We start from the raw sequence: 19,139 nt of genomic DNA on the forward strand, positions 1-19,139 counted from the left end.
TTCATCTTATGTCTAAAAAGATACTTTTAATCTGTCTCAAAGCAGAGAGGCATTTGTTATTATTGTTGTTTTTGGTTGTTTTTTTTTTTTTAACTCTACATGCACAAAAAAATAGAAGAATCAGTGGCGATTTATCAACATAAAGTGGAAGATGCCAAGGCAAACACATGTTTGCTAGGACCCATTTGCTTTGGCAGATCTGACTCCTGGGGGAATCTACACTGTCCTGAAGAGAAGACTTTAGCGGGGTGTTAGTGGGCAAACAGAAGAGTCTCAGGAGCTCCTGAGTTATTGAGAAGGTTGACGACGACTGCTTTCAATCTATGATAATGCCCAGATCTAGTCTGGGTCTATAAAAAATACTTGGACTTCCAAAGAGAACTTGGAATTTCTCTGAACTTCCTAGAAGATAAGTGGAAATTGAAATACGTTTAGACACGCAGGCAACCCTGTTCAGTCTACATGACTTGTTTCAATGTTCCTCAGCAGAGAAGTCATTGCCGGAGTATAAGGAGGTAAAAAGAGGCTTATGTAAAAAGCCACTGTGGAAACATTGCTCTGGGTACAGTTTACCTAGCAATAGGCATTGCATTTGAAGAGACCATTGCAATAAGGGAAATTAAATGTTTTCTTAATGAAATCTCATGCTTGTTTTTTTTAATTCATGATATTTTATAATATGAAAACACATCATATAATCCATACTATGGCCATGCCAAATATAACATGAATCTTCAGCAAGAGTTCGAAAACTCATTAAGAGATTTTGAACAAATCTCTTTAAGCCAATGGCAATTTACTGATCAAAAACTGGAAAAACTTCAAAGAAGTTTTATTCTTAGGTGTTTATGACTTGACTTAACCCAAAATAATTTTAATGATTGTTCATTTTAGTTGATACTATAATTTTTTTAAACAAATTCTCAGTATGCATTCACATGCATATACACAGCCATATACATTATATATATATATTTTTTTCTGCATTTCTTTATAGTTTTCTCACATACAACATGTTCTTACTAGTACATGTTACCAGCTTTATATGTGTGGAATTATAATGCGGGTCCTAATATGATTTGAATTTTCACTCAATATTAATAATTTTGTTGATGTGTGGAGTTGTTAACTTCTTAAATATAGCACAGTATACCCATTTGGTCTCCTTCAATAGACATTTACAGTACTTCCATTTTTTTAAATTAAAAACTGTATAGGTACGAGCATTTTTTTAAGGGGGAGGGGCAGAGGGAGAGGGAGAGAGAGAATTTTAAACAGGCTCCACACCCAATGCACCGCCCCACCTCACAACCCTGAGATCATGACCTGAGTCAAAAATCAAAAGTCAGACATGTAGCCGACTGAGCCACCTGGGCACCCCATGAGCATTTTTATATATGTTCCCTAGAACACATGCACTGAGATTCTCTAGGACAGTAGTTTTCAAACTGTGAGCTGTGACCCATTAGTAGGTTATGAAATCAGCTCATTGAGTTAAAACCAGTATTTTTAAAAACTGACCTTCAATAGAATAGAAAATATCCATATACCCATTTTTAATTTATAGTAAGAATTAGCATTATTTTCTAAAAGTTTTGTTTGTGTTTTATGTGTGTGTGTTGTACATTTTTATTGTGGATTGTGATAAATATATTTTATATATTTATATCTATATATTTATATATTTACATATATAAATACATGGCACAGCAATATAGGTATATTCCTAATATGGAGTTGCTGAGTCATAGGGTATAGGCACATGAAGTTTCTAAGATAATGCCAAATTGCTTTCCACATTTTTTGTCAAAAAATTAGCATTTTCTGGGGCACCTGGGTGGCTCAGTCGTTAAGCATCTGCCTTTGGCTCAGGTCATGATCCCAGGGTCCTGGGATCAAGCCCCGCATCGGGCTCCCTGCTCAGCAGGGAGTCTGCTTCTGCCTCTCCCACTCCCCCTGCTTGTGTTCCCTCTCTCTCGCTGTGTCTCTCTCTGTCAAATAAATAAAATCTCAAAAGAAAAAAGAAAATTAGCATCTTCACAAGCAGTCTCCAAGTTTTCATTGTGCCATATCTTTAGGACTTGTTACAGCAGACTTTTTCATCTTTCCTAACGTGGTGAATGCAAAAGGGCATGCTTTTGTGTTTCTGACACGCATACCATGGTTATACCCATAGCATCTGTCTAATATGCAAGGCTCTGAGGATTTCCTTTTTAGAAGAAGCCCTTCTTCATGCCTTATCCCCGTTTTTCTTTTTTGGTTCTTTGTATTTCCGCTTATAAATTTCAGGTATGTGTTATAATGTAACACGTTTTTAAATTAAAGTATCTTCTCCCAAACTGTGGGTAGGTTTTTTGCTTTATCTCTGTCATCCTTACGTTAACAGAATTGTTAACTGTCATGTAGTTCATACCAACCAATCCTTTCCTTTAACGACGTGTTTTCCTACCCCACGTCATAAAGCCAGCACTGTATGTTTTCTCCGATTGTTTTTAAAGTGCTCATATTTTGTCCACACATGTTAGCTATTTTGAGATAACAATTATTTCATCTGCAAATTGGCATTCATTTTCTTCCTTTGTTTCTAGTTCTTATTTTTATCTCGTTCTTTTATTTATTTCTCTGAGTACGGTATTCAGTGCCCCCAACTTTGTCTTCATCCTAACTTTAATGAGAATGCTTGCAGATATTTAGAGTTACATGTAATGTCATGGGGGTTTGTAGATATCTTGTATCGGATAAAGTAAGTACTCTTCTATTTATTTTTTTATGATTGATTTTTTTTTACAAAAGTTTATTCTTAAATGTACAACAGGATCTAAGACAACACTTCATTCTAACTATCGGTGACAACAGATGATGGGGGATCCAGATGTTAACAGAGGAATGGAATTAAGGATCACCATTGCCTCAGGCACAAGGAACAGCTTACTTTTTCCAGATTTCTTAATTCCACCAGTGGCCAGGGGACCCTTCCGTGTGGCCTTCACTTTTAGCTTCTCAAGTTTCCTTTGCTCCTCTTTCAGTTTCTGTTTGAATGTCTCATCTTCATCATCTGTCCCGTTGGCCTGCTTCTTGGGTTGTTCCAGCAGCTTCTTGCCACTTTCGTGGCCAGATGTGGCACCTGCTAAGCCTTCCCCTACTCCTCCACTTACAGTTGCTTTAAAAAAAAAAAAAAACAGATTTAGGGGCACCTGGGTGGCTCAGTGAGTTAAGCATCTGCCTTTGGCTCAGCTCACGATCCCGGGGTCCTGGGATCGAGTCCCACATCGGGTTCCATGCTCAGTGTGGGGTCTTCTTCTCCCTCTCCAACTCCCACTGCTTGTGCTCTCTCTCTGTCAAATAAATAAATAAAATCTTTTTAAAAAATTAAAAAAGAACAGATTTAGTCATGAATAGATATTGAATCTTACTGAATAGCTTTCTGCATCTATTGACATAAAGATATATTTTTCCCATCTTTATTTATATGGTATACAACTAATATATTTTCTATATGTCAGTATTTAGTATATTTCTATATTTCTGTCTTTTTGAGAGAAAATGAACTTTGGTATAATGTATGAATTGTTATAATGTTTTATTACCATTTTGTTTTAAATGTTTACATTTATATTCATGAGTGAGATTGGGCTATAATTTTCAATGAAGAGTGATCCCTGAATTGAGTTCTGAAGACTTTATATATCAAGGAGTAATAGGAAGGGCAAACTTTTCCAGGATGAACGAAATATTATCTCTGGGAAATAAGTGCCTATTTTTTGAAGAGGTATTTTAAGTGTCTTTACCCTGAATATTCAGAAATTCATGGACATTTATATAATAACATGGGATTTATGAGTTAGGAATTAGGCAAACTGAATCCTAGCTCCATCACTTACTGATTCTTTGTACTTGATGTATTTATCTATTTATTTGTTCTAATCTTAGCCTTAGTTACCTTTTCCGAAATATGAACATAATAACTGTGCCTACTTTATAGGAATGTTTGAAAATGAAATGAGTCATACATATGAAGACCTAACATAGTAACTGGCATATAGTTAGCACTCAATAAGTGTTAGCTGCTTCTATTATTATATTCTATTTTTTAAGGTTTTATTTATTTAGAGAAAGAGAGCAAGTGAGGCAGGAGGAGGGGCAGAGAGAGAGGGAGACAGAGACTATCAAGCAGACTCCACGCTGAGCATGGAGCCTGACGGCGACTCCATCTCATGACCCTGAGATCATGACCTGAGCTGAAATCAAGAGCTGTATGCTTAACTGACTGAGGTGACCTAGGCACCCTTACTTCTATTATGTTAATTTAAATTATATTTTATTTAATATTATATAAATATTTTATATATTACATTTTAAGTATATTTAAATATTTAAATATAATATAATATAAATAGTATGTATTAAATATTTAATTTAAATTATGTTTCAATCATGAGTGAGTCAACACATGCTTCTTTTTTTTATTTTAAATTTAGAAAATTATGCTTTTATCAACCTTAACTGAACTGATCTCTTATTTTAAGAGAGACATTTAAGGTGTTACTCCTTATATTTTAAATTGTCATTCCTGGAAATTTTTATTTTCTCAACTGTGGCTCGGGAAACATTTGGGGTTTTTGTTAGTCGGGGGGTTTTTAATTCTATCCATCTGTTCATCCAGACTTACCGCCCTTTCTTAGAGAATATAGATATATCACTTGGTCAAGCGGGGGTCAAGAGGAGGCTGAGAGCTGCACACTAGTAGAAACTGTATGAGGATGGCATTGTGGTCCCTACGGGACCTCAGGAGAAAGCATCACCAACTTTGAATGGCCTACCTGATGCACACTGGATTTATCTGGCTTTCTTTCCCCTAGGAGGAAGGAAGGATATCCCGTAACCAACTTTAGCAGTTGTTCCCACTTCATACCAATCTCTTCACATTTCTTAATTAAAAAAAAAATCTCCTAACAGGTATGCTGACTCACCTTAGTTATACAATATCAGTTTATATTCAGAGGAGTAGGGTCAAAAAATGAGAATCTGAGAGTTAGAGAGCATGGATTCAGATCCCAGCCTACCACCTTGGATGAGGGATGGAACCTGTGCCTTGGGGGTTTTCTCATCTGGAGAGGAGGATAATAATCATTTTGGGGAAGAAATGAGTTAAGGTGCTAAGAACCACACTGATCCATAGGCAGCCCTCTATGTGTTATGTATTATCTTTATACTATAGGAATGGAAGGATGCTGCCTCTAATTTAACTTTCAGGTAGTACGTACCAACATATTTTGAATATGACTAAAACATTTCACTCAACAGATGATTTTTTCTTTAGCCAATTCAACATTTTTGTAATGTAATTTTAATTCACTTCTTTTATTTCCAGTCTTAGTAAATATATGCATTATTCTTAAAGATCAAATTGTTAGGCAATCTTATCTCTAACATAAATAATCTAAACTCCTTTAAATTTATTTTCCCCTGATACTAATCACAATGTATTTTCAAAAGGTGATTTTTTGAATGTACCAATTGTACCAAAAACATTATTTTATGGAATTCATAAATTGTGCCTTTAATGTTTTCAACCTGATAAATACCTACCAACTTAGGAATTTATACTCACAGTATCCAAATGAGTTATATTGCATCTTGCTAGAAGCAATGTATCTCTATCAATGTCAAAATACCATGGACAACACAGTCATTATTCTGAGTCGAATGTCTATCCTTAAATCCACATATATATTTTCCAAATAAATGCACTGCTTCAATCTCCAGTAAATATATTTTTGGAGGAAATGAAAGTCAGTTCAATAATACCTCTGGGCACCTAATACCCTTGCATAATCATTCTGACTTGGTGGAGAAAAGTTGTTGTATGGACATTACCTATCTCACAGGAATGCTGTGAGGATTAGAGAAATATCTGAAAAATGATTTGAGCTTCTTTGGGAGAGATGTTATTAATATGAGATGGTATTTTTATTTGAATGGGTAGGAGATTGAAAGAGGATTATTTCCTAAAGCGGAAGGGAGGCCTGGTGGCCAAGAAGTCAAATGCTCTACCTTAAGTGAGATGGATTACAGTGATAGCTAAAGGACACTCAGCTGGTTTGGACCTGAATGACAAGAAAGAGGAGGCAGTTTCTAATCCTCAATCCAGTCAGCTTTGTTTTTTTTCTGAATAGGTTCACTCTTGAGGAGAGTAGGTATCAATGGAGAAGGTTTGGGGTCAAGACAGTAAAATAGCTGGTGAGCTAACCTCATTTATTCTCCCCTGTGTCACTCAAGGTGTGATGCATTGTCACATATGTGAAACTTCCCTGGGAGTAGAAATGCCAGCAATAGTAAACGGTATGATTGCGCTGGGTGTGTTTAAAGCAAATTTCAATATGTGGGACCTAGGAGTCTGCACTATCATAACCGGGTAGAGGCACACAGACACTTAATCTGGGCATAGGAAACCAACTAGTTGATTTTAGAACAAATAAAACATCCCCACCATCCCAAATCAGATAAACTAGCATAATACTACATAATGTCTACCCTGGATAGCGAAGCATATGATAAATATTAGATTTGAATCTTGTTAATGGGTTTTGTTAATTTGGCTGTTTTCCTGTTACCACTTCCACTGCCATTTTTCTGCTTTATTATATTTAATTGTAATGTTTTTTTTCCTATAGAATGTATATTCTAACCTTAACATCTTCACTGCAGAAAACACCACTACAGACTATAGCGATATAGGTATTTGTTTATAGAATTGACAGTTCAGCCGATTTTGAAAAATAAATAAAACCAATCCAGTCAGTATCAAGCAGAACCATGATATAGCTCTCAGAAAATATTTCAAAAATTGTATTGCCGTTTAATAGCGACTGCACTCCCAAAACCTTGATGTATTCCTAGATGAGAATTGTAAAAGCTGAGGAGAAATCTGAGCTTCCTAAGATTGAAAGAGGGAAGTAGTGGCAAGAAGGCATAAGGTAGAATGCTTGGGCGCTGGGCCAGGTTCTGAGCTGGCTGTGCGATGTGCAGTAACTTGAACCATCTACATCTGCACGTCTTCATCTGTGAAATGGGGATAATTTAGTATCAACTTTATACTTCCTTGTGAGGGGTAAAGAGATAATACATATAAACACATATATTTAGTATAAGACCTGCTATACATACAGTACTCAATCAGCTCTTGTTACTATTGCTACCAGATGATCTTTAATGTCCCCTGAAGTTTTAAGGTACATAGAGCCTCAGATTTGTAACGTCAGCTATAATCGAGGAGTTAAAGGAGGGAAAAACAAAATAAACAGAGGTAGAATATTCTGAGGAGACATTAGAAGAAAATAATTAGGTAATGTGCTCAGTGTCCAAAAGCCTATCTAAAACAAAGACAGGGGTCAAACCCAGTGTTCTCATTCTGTCTCACTGTATCATTGTGTCATATGATATGGTCAGGGAAACCCGATGCATGCTATGCGATTCCATGTAAGGAATTAGGACAAAGGGATCAGAAGCAGTGAAAGCCCAAACAGGCTTTGTTTGAAGCAAGACAGAGGTAAGTAATGACAGAAAGATACCATGATACCTCAGGCTGGAGAGACAAAGGGAGAATGTGGGTGTCCCCCAAGCCCTGCAACTGAGACCATCACAGACATGACATAATCATTGCTTGGGACACACCTAAAACAGTACTGAGTTGGTTAGTGCTTCTCATTGGCTGAAACTACCCAGAAGCCTAGTGGTGAGGGGGCCTAGAAAATACAGTTTGCATGAGGTCAGCAGCTAAGATAGTGGAAGACAGGTCTCCTACCTATTTTAGGAAAACTAAAAAATAATAAGAGAAACAGATTATTATAGATTATATATACTATCTTAAAATTTTTTAAATTTTAAAATTTTTAATACCTATTAAAAAAGTAGTACAAATCTGAAAAAGGATATTTATAGAAAATAGAACTCCATTCAACTGTTACTCAGATTGAATTTTATTACACTCAAATTAACCTTTTTGTTTGTTTGTTTTGTGGGATTGGGGACATTACTACATATAATTGACATATCATTATATGATTTGTTGGGTGTAATTTGGACATGCCAATATCAGTTAAATAGAAGATTTTCAATGTTTCTTGTTTAGAGTTTGAATCCCCAAATCTCTACTTCAGACTTAAAAATTCACTTACCCTAAAACTTGACTTTTCAGGGATGAAGAACAAAAAGCAGAAATAATACATTCTTATAATGTACTCACTTTTCACACACAATTTGCCCAAGGAAAATCAACAACAGCACAAAAAATAACTAGATACATAGATAAAACAAGAACTCGGAGGAAAGGTGTTAAAATACCATTTTCTTCTGATTTTTGACTGGAAGCATGGAGAACAGTCATCCAGGGATTGTTCAAGTTTTTACAGTTCTCATGGGGAATCAACCATGCTGGCCCTTACCCAGGGGTTCAGGTTGTCCTCTCTAGGTCTTGAATTATCACACTCTCTGGGTGTTCTGTTTACTCACTTTCCTGTCCAGCCTCTCAAACCATTTTCACTGTAAATTTGGTCCCCTCTTTTGACAAATGCTTTTAGTTGCTATTATAGATCATTTGTTCTCTGGTCACTATTTCAGTACAATGCACCCCATGTATCTGCTACTTTTAGTTAATGCTCTTCTCCATACACACATTACATATAAAGAGAGTTTATGCCATTTGGATAAAGATAATACAAATAAACATTTGCTTGTAGGTTCCACACATGTCATGTTTCCATGGACGTCCTGAACTGGCTGTGGGGAAAAGCAAAATCACTGGGGATGGAGAGATTTCTGGTTAGTTAAGGGCTTTTGCTCCACATTCTTTCAGGTTAATGTACAAAGAACAGAAACATATGCATGTCCATGTCTATGCATGTGTAAGCATATATACCATAAGGAATTTGGGATAGGAAGAGGGGAGTTAGGTGGGAAAAAAAAAGAGAGAGAGAGAAAATAAATTCTGGAGAATAATGTGATTTCTTTTTCTTTTTAATGCTTTATGAGCCTGTCTTAAAGGAAGAGAGTATTTCAGATGTCATGAGCATAAATAAATTAAATCCACTTGGTACCGATACTCGGACAACTTAAACTCATAGCTACATTTTATTATTTTTTTTAGATTTATTTATTTATTTGTGAGAGAGAAAGAGAAAGAGAGAGTGTGGGTAAAGGCAAAGGGAGAGGGAGAGAGAGAATCCTAAGCAGACTCCAGGCTCAGCACCACGCCTGACATGGGGCTCGATCCCATGACCCCAAGATCATGACCTGAGCCTAAAGCAAGAGTCAGACACTTAACCAACTGAGCCACCCAGGCGCCCCATAGCTACATTTTAAAAAATACTGATGACTGCCTGTAAACCCAGAGATTCTGGTTTAATTGATGTGGGGTGAGTCCTAGACATCAGTACTTTTTATTTTTATTTTTTTAAGATTTTATTTATTTGTCAGAGAGAGAGAGAGCACAAGCAGGGGGAGCAGGGGGAAAGAGAGAGGGAGTGGGAGAAGCAGACCCTCCCGCTAAGCAGGGAGCCCGACTCAGGACCAGATCCCAGGACCCTGGGATCAGGACCTGAGCCGAAGGCAGACGCTAAACTGACTGAGCCACCCAGGCGCCCCAGATTTCTATTTTTAACGTATTCCCAAGTGATCCTGATACTGCTGGTCTGTCGTCCACACTTTGGGTAGCAAAGAGATAGATGATAACTTAGAAGGTGGCTAGTGTTTGTAGGGAAGAGCTATTGAGGTGAACTACTCTTCATACTGTTCACCTGGACTCTAGCATCTCTCTCTTCTAGAAATGTTAGAGCTATTCTATATTGAGTTTCCACTGGAAAGGCCTGCAACAACATGTGATTTGTCCACCTTTGCTTGCTGTCTGCTGTGGTGAGTATTTAGGTAAGAGAAAAAGTTGTTGTAAGACGTTGCTATAAATCAATTACATCTCTATTCCCAAAACATCAGTCTTTAAATTTTTTTTTTAAGCCACACATTCTCACATTTTCCTCCTCAGGTACTTAACACAATTTCAAATCAAAATATACTGTGATACTTGGAATTTTCCTTTCGTTAAAGACGAAAACACGTATATGGCACAAAATCATTAATGAAGGATGGATTCTACTATGTTTCCAATGGAATGTTAAAATCGATCATTTTGTTTCATTTCTTAATGACGTATGTAATTATGTAGGTACTTAGAGCAAATATGTAAGATATTAGCTAAACGGAAGTATATCTCGTTATGGTAAACTTCTGATGGAAGGTCTATTATTTTTACAGGAAGTAAAAACAAATCAATGAAGCCTATTTCCCCCCCATTTCTATGCTTTTTCTCCCCTTTACAATTGAGCAAGTGAGTTTAAAAGTACATGTCAGAATTGCCCCAAAATGTGTTGTAATTCCATTTCAATGTGACAGTACATTTCAGAAGAAACTGTTTCTGAGGTGATCTGCTATAGGTTACATAGCTGTCTCTCTAGCGATCGGGACTCATAAATCATGGGGTCTGTAATAAGAGAAGTAAGTTTGAGAGGTTAGAAATCTTAAGAAAATTGTGACAGAGGTGATAGATGATATGAAATGACTACATTCTAAAGATGTTATATAAAAGGGAACGTGTTGCATTTAAGATAAGTACGTTCTGGATTTTTTTTTTTTTATTTAACCAGAAGAATATTAGCAATATAATACATGGCATACTGGAGCAACATCGTTTGATATATTTTAAGCATTTGTAAATTCAAGGGGTTTATATGGGATGAAGTTTTATCCAAGTTTTTATGAAATCTTAGAGGCCATTGTAATTATTTTGGAGGTTTTCAAGATATCACATGTTCTCAAGTGTGTCTTATCGAGTTGTTGAAAGTATTCAATTTATTTACTAAGTCTGAATTCAGTAACTGGTCTGAGACATATTTCAAATACAGTGTATGAAATAGAAACCCTGAACAAAATAACCATGGGGCTAGAGACCTTTTGATTTCTGTGAGCTCATTGGAATGGTCACAATGAGCAAATAAACCTTGAATATCATTACATAAATGCCAAGAAACTGTGGTCTTTGTAAATGCTTGTAGCACAAACACTGTGGCATTATTTCAATGTTTGTTATTACTTCTTTGAGTTGAATTAGAAAATATTCCAATTCTTTAAATAATAGGTTAACTTTGAATTACCTTAACTGGGCTAAAGTATCACTTTTGAATGTTGCTGTTAAGCACATTTCTTTTTGACTCCCACTCTAGTATATTGAGTTCCTCTGAACATCAAAAGAGTATGCCTAGAACTAGGAATGACTCACTGAAGAATTCACAACATGAACTTATTTTTATTTATTCTCAGTACTTTATGATAGAATAAAGCACTTGCATAGTGCTAAGGGTTTAGTCAATCTTTATGTTCTTTTAAAATGCCTAGACATATCAGAGACTTTCACAAGTGATTTTTTTAACTCAATCACTATGAGTTATAAAATTAAAGTTTTATCACAAATATAGATAAACTAATGTGTAGGAGGTGCTTAAAGCATATGTATTCACAATGGCCTTTTCCCATTTTGCTTGAGTACTTTAAATAACTGTTTTCTGTTACTACTAAAATATGTGATTCTCATATACCCCACACCCAGGTTCTCCTGTCATTAACTTCTTTTGTTAGTGTAATTCATTTACCACAATCAATGCCCCAAATTACTACCTAATTATCTATACTCCATCCTTTATTCAGATCTCACTAGTTTTTATCTGGTGTCCCTATTTCTATTTCAGGATTCCATCCAGGCTCTCACATTACATTTAGTCGTCACGTCTTCTGAGGCTGTTCTTGGCTCTGACAGTTTCTCAGACTTTCCTTGTTTTTGATGACCTTCACAGTTTGAAGAACACTAGTCAGGTATTTTGTAGAATGTCCTTCAGTTGGGATTTGTCTGATTTTTTCTCATGATTAGACTGGGGTTACGAGATTTTGTGAGCAAGATCACGAAGACGAAGTGCCATTCTCATCACATCATATCAATGGCATATACTATCAGCATGACTTATCATCACTGATGTTAAACTTGATCATCTGGCTTGGGGTAGTGTTTGTCAGGTTTCTGGGCTTTAAACTTACTCTGTGTTCCCCCTTTCCATACTGTTCTCTTTGAAAGACAGTCACTGCGCACAGTTCTCACTTAAGGAGTTGGGAGTTATGCTCTACCTCTTTTTTTTTTAAAAGATTTTATTTATTTATTTGACAGACAGTAACACAGCGAGAGAAGGAACACAAGCAGGGGGAGTGGGAAAGGGAGAAGCAGGCTTCCTGCTGAGCAGGGAGCCCAATGCGGGACTCGATCCCAGGACCCTGGGATCATGACCTGAGCCGAAGGCAGACGCTTAACGACCGAGCCACCCAGGCGCCCTAGTTATGCTCTACCTCCTTGAGGTAGAGCAAATAATTCCAATTATTTGGAATTCTGCACAGGAGATTTGTCTATTTCCTACCATCTGTTTATTTGTCCAATCACTTATTTATATCAATATGGGCTAATGGGTATATACTTTACGCCATGGTTTTTAATCTAAGATATTTTATTTATTTTGTTGCCCAAATTATTCCAGCTGTTGGCTTTAGGAACTTTTTCACTTGGCTGCTTTGTCCTTTTGACATACCTGACTGGGCTACGACTGAGCATAGAGTAGAAATGAAATCTAGCAGTGGATTTTCAGATATTTGTAATTCCAAATTTTCTGGAAGTATGATTTTTAGAATCTTATTTTGCTAAAGAAGTGAATGGTAAAGAAACTGGTTTAATTTATAATTGGGTGATACACTGTTTGACCCTGAGTAATTTATATAACACTTGTGGGATTCAGTTTCTTTACTGTTATGGCAAGAATAGAGTTGACTTTTGAAAAACATGAATTTAAACTATACAGATCCACTTACACGTGGATTTTTCTTCAATACATACAGTACAGTACTGTAAATGTATTTTCTCATGATTTTCTTAATACGTTTTGCTAGCTTACTTTATTGTAAGAATATAGTATATAATACATGTAACATATAAAATATGTGCTAATTGACTATTTGTCATTGGCAAGACTTCTGGTCGACTCTAGGCTATTAGTAGTTAAGTTTTTGAGGAGTCAAAAGTTATAGGCACTGTTCATAGGTCAACTGTACTTTTAGTTTGAGCCACATGAAATTGCCAATATTATAAAACTTTTGACCTATGAAGCAGTAATTTCTGTGGCTCAAATGTAGTTGTACCTAACTCATGAGGCTATTATAAAGATGTAATGAAATCTTTTTGTACAAATGTTAATGCCCTTCACCTGGTCCCTACTTTATTCCTTAGGAAAAGCTGATTTGGCTGTTGATCATTGACATAAAGAGCCCATACCCAAAATAAACTGCTGCTCATTCTTTCAGGCCGGGAAGATGACACTAGGGGATCTAAAACGCTAAAACCCGCATTCTTCCTAAATCTCTTAGTCAGATGAAAGACAGATTTTGGTAATAAAGCCTTCAATATTAAATCTTATTTTTAACTTGTGTCCAAATCTAAATATTTTTTAAAAATGAAAGCTTGTGACCATACGATCCAGCAATTGCACTACTGGGTATTTACCCCAAAGATACAAATGAAGGGATCCGAAGGGGTATGTGCTCCCCAATGTTTATAGCAGCAATGTCCACAATAGCCAAACTGTGGAAAGAGCCAAGATGTCCATTGACAGATGAATGGATAAAGAAGAAGTGGTATATATACACAATGGAATATTATCAGCCATCAAAAGGAATGAGATCTTGCCATTTGCAACGACGTGGATGGAACTGGAGGGTGTTATGCTGAGTGAGATAAGTCAATCAGAGAAAGACATGTATCACATGACCTCACTGATATGAGGAATTCTTAATCTCAGGAAACAAACTGAGGGTTGCTGGAGTGGTTGGGGGTGGGAGGGATGGGGTGGCTGGGTGATAGACACTGGGGAGGGTATGTGCTACGGTGAGCGCTGTGAATTGTGCAAGACTGTTGAATCAGATCTGTACCTCTGAAACAAATAATGCATTATATGTTAAGAAAAAAAAAGAAGAAGATAGCAGGAGGGGAAGAATGAAGAGGAGTAAGTCGGAGGGGGAGACGAAGTATGAGAGACAATGGACTCTGAAAAACAAACTGAGGGTTCTAGAGGGGAGGGGGGTGGGGGGATGGGTTAGCCCGGTGATGGGTATTAAAGAGGGCACATTCTGCATGGAGCACTGGGTGTTGTGCACAAACAATGAATCGTGGAACACTACATCAAAAGCTAATGCTGTATGGTGATTAACATAACAATAAAAAAATTTAAAAAATGAAAGCTTGTGAACTACTTATTTTATCAGATACTGAAAACAAATTGTTTCCTTAGTACATTGAAATTCCTCATTCTTGAACAGAAAACAAACGACTGAAATGATTATATTACCTCAATATAATGAGATACATTAGATGAAGTGACCCCAACCCATTATGCCCCGAATGGAGGTCCTTTAAATGCAGCAAAACACCTGGTTGCCCAACTCAAATGGAACAATTGCGATTACTTCCCTGCTTCAAATGAGATGTGCTTTTGCCAGGCGTTGGAAGTTTATTTGGTGGCAATGGCCAAAAATGTATTATATTCTTTATGAGATTCTACTAAGGAAGAATTTCTATGCTTTTCATACATTTATGGCATGAAAATCAGGGCCTCGCTATAGTTTCTTCTCCTATCAGTGGTGTTAAGGTTTTGAAGAAAACAAAGCAATGCATAGGACATATGACTTACTGTATGACAAATGAGAATAATTGGCCGTAATAGAAATTAGACTTGCCTGTGTATCATGTATCCATGAAGTATGTTTTTTCTTAATTTTATTTTATTTTCTTAAAGATTTTATTTATGTACTTGACAGAGAGAGAGAGCACAAGCAGGAGGAAAGGGAAAGGGAGAAGCAGGCTCCCCGTTGAGCAGGGAGATCAATGTGGGGTTCCATCCCAGGACCCCGGGATCATGACCTGAGCTGAAGGCAGATGCTTAACCAATTGAGTCACCTAGGCGCTCCATCTTAATTTTAGATCTAGATAGGTTTTGAAAAAAAAGAAAAAAACACTGTCCTAAATGTTTTGAAGCAGAGTCTAGGGGCACCTGGGTGGCTCAGTCATTTGAGTGTTCCACTCTTGATTTTGTCCAGGTGGATCTTGGGGTCGTGAGATTGAGCCCCCTCGGGCTCTGCGCTCAGCAGGGAATCTGCTTGGGATTCTCTTTCTCCCTCTCCCTCTGCCTTCACCCTCTAAAATAAATAAATAAAACTTAAAAAAAAAAAGATCTCACTACTGATGATGTGTTTGCCCAGTTATTGAAATATTCCATTCCTATTTTCTCCCTACTACCTCGTGTGGACCTTCCGGAAAGGTTAGTTATGAGGAGATGTAAAATAAATGAGAATATTATTTTTCATAGAAAAAGAATTTGCTTATGAATGTTCATATATCCTTTGTCAGGGACTATAGTATGAACCAGTAATGGAAAATAATTTGGGGGAAAATGGTAAAAATGTCCAGCGCACTCTTAGGCCACCTTTCACCCCATCTGCCATCTGCCTTGCCAAAAATGCAGCTACCTATATGGTTTTGTTTGATTGATGAGATCAAAAGGCATTCAAAATTGCCTCCTTTCCCCCCAGAGTTCACTGCAATTTCACGATTAGACAATCACTCTTTAGGATGAGAGTCTCCTGTTTTTATGAATCCCTGGTAAATTGCAGTTACACCTGGAGTGTTAATGTGTTGAGCTGGAGTCATGTTTGCTATCATCAGCCAAGGTGTTAATCATAACAAGTTTATTTTATTTCTTTCCAAGTCCTATAGAAAAAGCGGATCCCCTTCACCCCTATGCTCTCTTTGGCCAATCACTCTGCAATTTCTTCTATTCACAAGCCAAATTTCTAGTGGAAGTAATTAGCACACAATGTCTCCTATAGTCCCCCTTCCCCCCATTAACCTTTCAACTCCTTGCTCTTAGACTTCGGCCAAAGGACAGTTATTCTATCAGAATGGCTTCCCGTTGTTTCACCCAGGAGCCTATTTTCAGTTCAAATCCTGCTTGAAATCTTTTGGACCACTTGTTTTTTGTTTTTTGTTTTTTTTTTCTCGGAATTCTTTCTTCTCTTAGCTTAGGGAAATGTCTCTCTCTCTCTCTCCCTTTCTTTCCCTCCTTCCCTCCTACCCCACACCATTGTCTCTTCATTCCTGAATATTCCTCACTTTCTGTGATGGTTAATTTTATGTGTCAACTTGGCTAAGCCACAGTACTCAGATAGTTGGCCAGGCATTATTCTAGATGTTTCTGTGAAGATATTTTTTTAGATGAGATTAAAATTTACATCAGCAGACTTTGGGTAAAACATTACCTTCTATAATGTGGGTAGGACTCATCTAATCAGCTGAAGGCCTTAATTCAAAACAAAACAAATAAAGCAAACAAACAAACAAAATAGACCTCTCCTGAGGAGAATGGAATTCTGCCAGCAGACTGCGCTGGACTTCAGCTGAAACTCTTCCCCGGGTCTATAAGCTGATGGCTTACCTTGTGAATTTTTGGACTTGCCAGTTTCCATAATAGCATGAGCCGATTCCTTAAAATAAACTTTGAGGTGTATATATCTATATTTTTAAATTAATCTCACTATTTTTATTGTTCTGCTTGTACCTTAACGATGGCACAACAGAATGGCTAATTCCAAAGCTCACAGAGCAAGTCACCCCGGTGTCATGTTCTTCTGGAGAACTCTGACTAGTACAGAGTTCTTTCACATTTTCCCCTCTTTGCCCACCTCTTAAATTGCTGGAACTTCTAAGGCTCTGTCTCAAATCGTGTCCTCGTCTCACTGTGCATAAAAGAATTTGCAGGATTTTAGTGTATTCCAAACACAAGTGCCAGCCCATAACTCTATCTTGATTTCCAAATTTCAGATTCCACTTTCCAGCCTCTCAACAGGCAGCACCATGTAGGTATCCCACGAGAATTTTGACGTCTAAATGCCCAAGGGTGGACTCATCTTTTCCACCCTCAGTTGCACTTTATCGTAGAAACTTCCTGTCTATTAATAAAGTCATTAGCCACCTCTGCCAGAAATCTGAGTGATCCTTCAGTTCCTTTGAACACGTGATCTTTTCCGCAGTCTCCAATCCACATCCGCATCACGTCCTCTCCCCTGACAAAGCAAGTCATTTGCCGAGTCCTAATGCACTGTGCCGAAAACTATTCCCTTTTCTCCATTTTTACTCCAGGGCCTCATACCAGGCTGTCATTACATACACATTAAATCAAAATGCAATCTGAAAAAAAATAATAAAATTTAAAAAAATAAATAAAAATACAATCTGAATCCTGCCTCTCATCAGATCTTGTGGTTTTACTCTCTCCTTCCCACTAGGCTTAAAAATTTGGAATTAGTTACAATTCCCTGGACTAGCTTGTTGTTTGATGCTGCTGTGACATACCTATAGCAGCCCCCCCGTTACCCATGGTTTCGCCTTCCATACTTTAGTTGCATGCAGTCAACTGAGGACCGGAAGCAGATGCTCCTCCTCCTGGTTTTTTGTTTTTTAAGCTTTTATTTATTTATTTAGAGCAGAAGCAGGAGGGGGTGCAACGGGAGAGAGAGAGAACCTCAAGCAGAGTCCTTGCTGAGCATGGAGCCCAACACAGGGCCCTGAGATCACTACCTGAGCCAAAATAATGAGTTGGACACTTAACCGACTGAGCCACCCAGGCGTCCCAGATGCTCCTCCTTCTAATGCAGCCTCAGAAGGACAGTAGCCCTTTAACATTATGTCACAACACCTACACCGTTCACCTTGCTCCATCTCATCGTGTAGGTATTTTATCATTTCACAACATCACAAGAAGAAGAGTGAGTACAGGAAAATAAGATATTGTAAGAGAGAGCAAAATACCACATTTACATTTACACTTATTACAGTATATAACTATTCTATTATTAGTTATTGTTAATCTTTTACTGTATCTAATTTATAAATTAAATTTTATCATAGATATGTATATATAGGGGAAAAATAGCACATAATGAATTTGGAACCACCCTTTGAGACACCCACCGAGGGTCTGGGAATCTTTCTCCTGTGGATATGGGTGGGGAGGCTACTGTAATTTTCATTGTTTCTGGAATCCCTTTCTCCACTGTTTAGAAAGTACCATCCCATGCTTTCAGATTCTACTTAAACACACACTTCTTTTATAAAGCCCTGATAGATCTGCCTTTCTGATTCTTGAATTGATTATCCTGTATTAAATGTGATTCCTCTACCTTTCTATCTACATCTAATGCAACTATGATTTTTCTTACCTAAAAAGTTGTCTGTTTGTTACTTTATTGCTCAGTGAGACATTTATAGATAGAAATTAAGTTTTATTCATCATTACACCCCTTTGCTTAGCAGACAAGACCTCCATAGTATGCAATAGCAGGGTTTGAATGCATGGGTGATCAAGGAGAAAAAGTTTAAAAATCATATGAAAAGGGACACTTGGCTGCCTCGGTCAGAAGGGCATGTGACCCTTGATCTTGATTGTGAATTCGAGCCCCACATTGGGTGTAGAGATTACTTAAATATTTTTTTAAAAATCGTATTAAAAGTTTAGCCCTATAAGAAGTAAATGGAATTGAAACTTTTTTCATGTATTTTATAGACATTTCCTGACTAAAATATAATAATATTAGAAATGAAACAAACAAAAATCCTTAAAGATACGGGAATTTAAAAATAACTTTCATAAATTTCTGGATTAAAAAAAAGAGGGAGGTGGGGCACCTGGGTGGCTTCTTTGGTTAGGCCTCTGACTCTTAATCTCAGGGTTGTGAGATTGGGCAGCATCCACACTTAGCGCGGAGCCTACTTAAGATTCTCTCTCCCTCTCCCTCTGCCCCTCCCCTGTCTAAAAAAAAAAAAAAGGCAGTTAAAATTACAAATAGACTACCTATAAAATAGAATTTTAAAAAAATCAAGATATAATTCAGCATACCCAGTATATTTGACATGTGAGTTTGTATTTAAACAGCAGGTATGTGTCGTAAGCAGT

The 19,139-nt window shown here is 37.1% G+C and overlaps 1 pseudogene; it reads right to left on the minus strand.

Annotated features, from left to right (window-relative positions):
- Positions 1 to 316: 316 nt before the first annotated feature.
- LOC148164801 (translation machinery-associated protein 7 pseudogene) lies at positions 317 to 17,564 on the minus strand (annotated as a pseudogene).
- Positions 17,565 to 19,139: the final 1,575 nt, after the last annotated feature.

The sequence above is a fragment of the Eumetopias jubatus genome, unplaced genomic scaffold (assembly GCF_037043125.1).
Source record: "Eumetopias jubatus isolate StellerSeaLion01/CBP00866 unplaced genomic scaffold, mEumJub1_p1.0 scaffold_2, whole genome shotgun sequence".
Classification (NCBI taxonomy): Eukaryota; Metazoa; Chordata; class Mammalia; order Carnivora; family Otariidae; genus Eumetopias; species Eumetopias jubatus.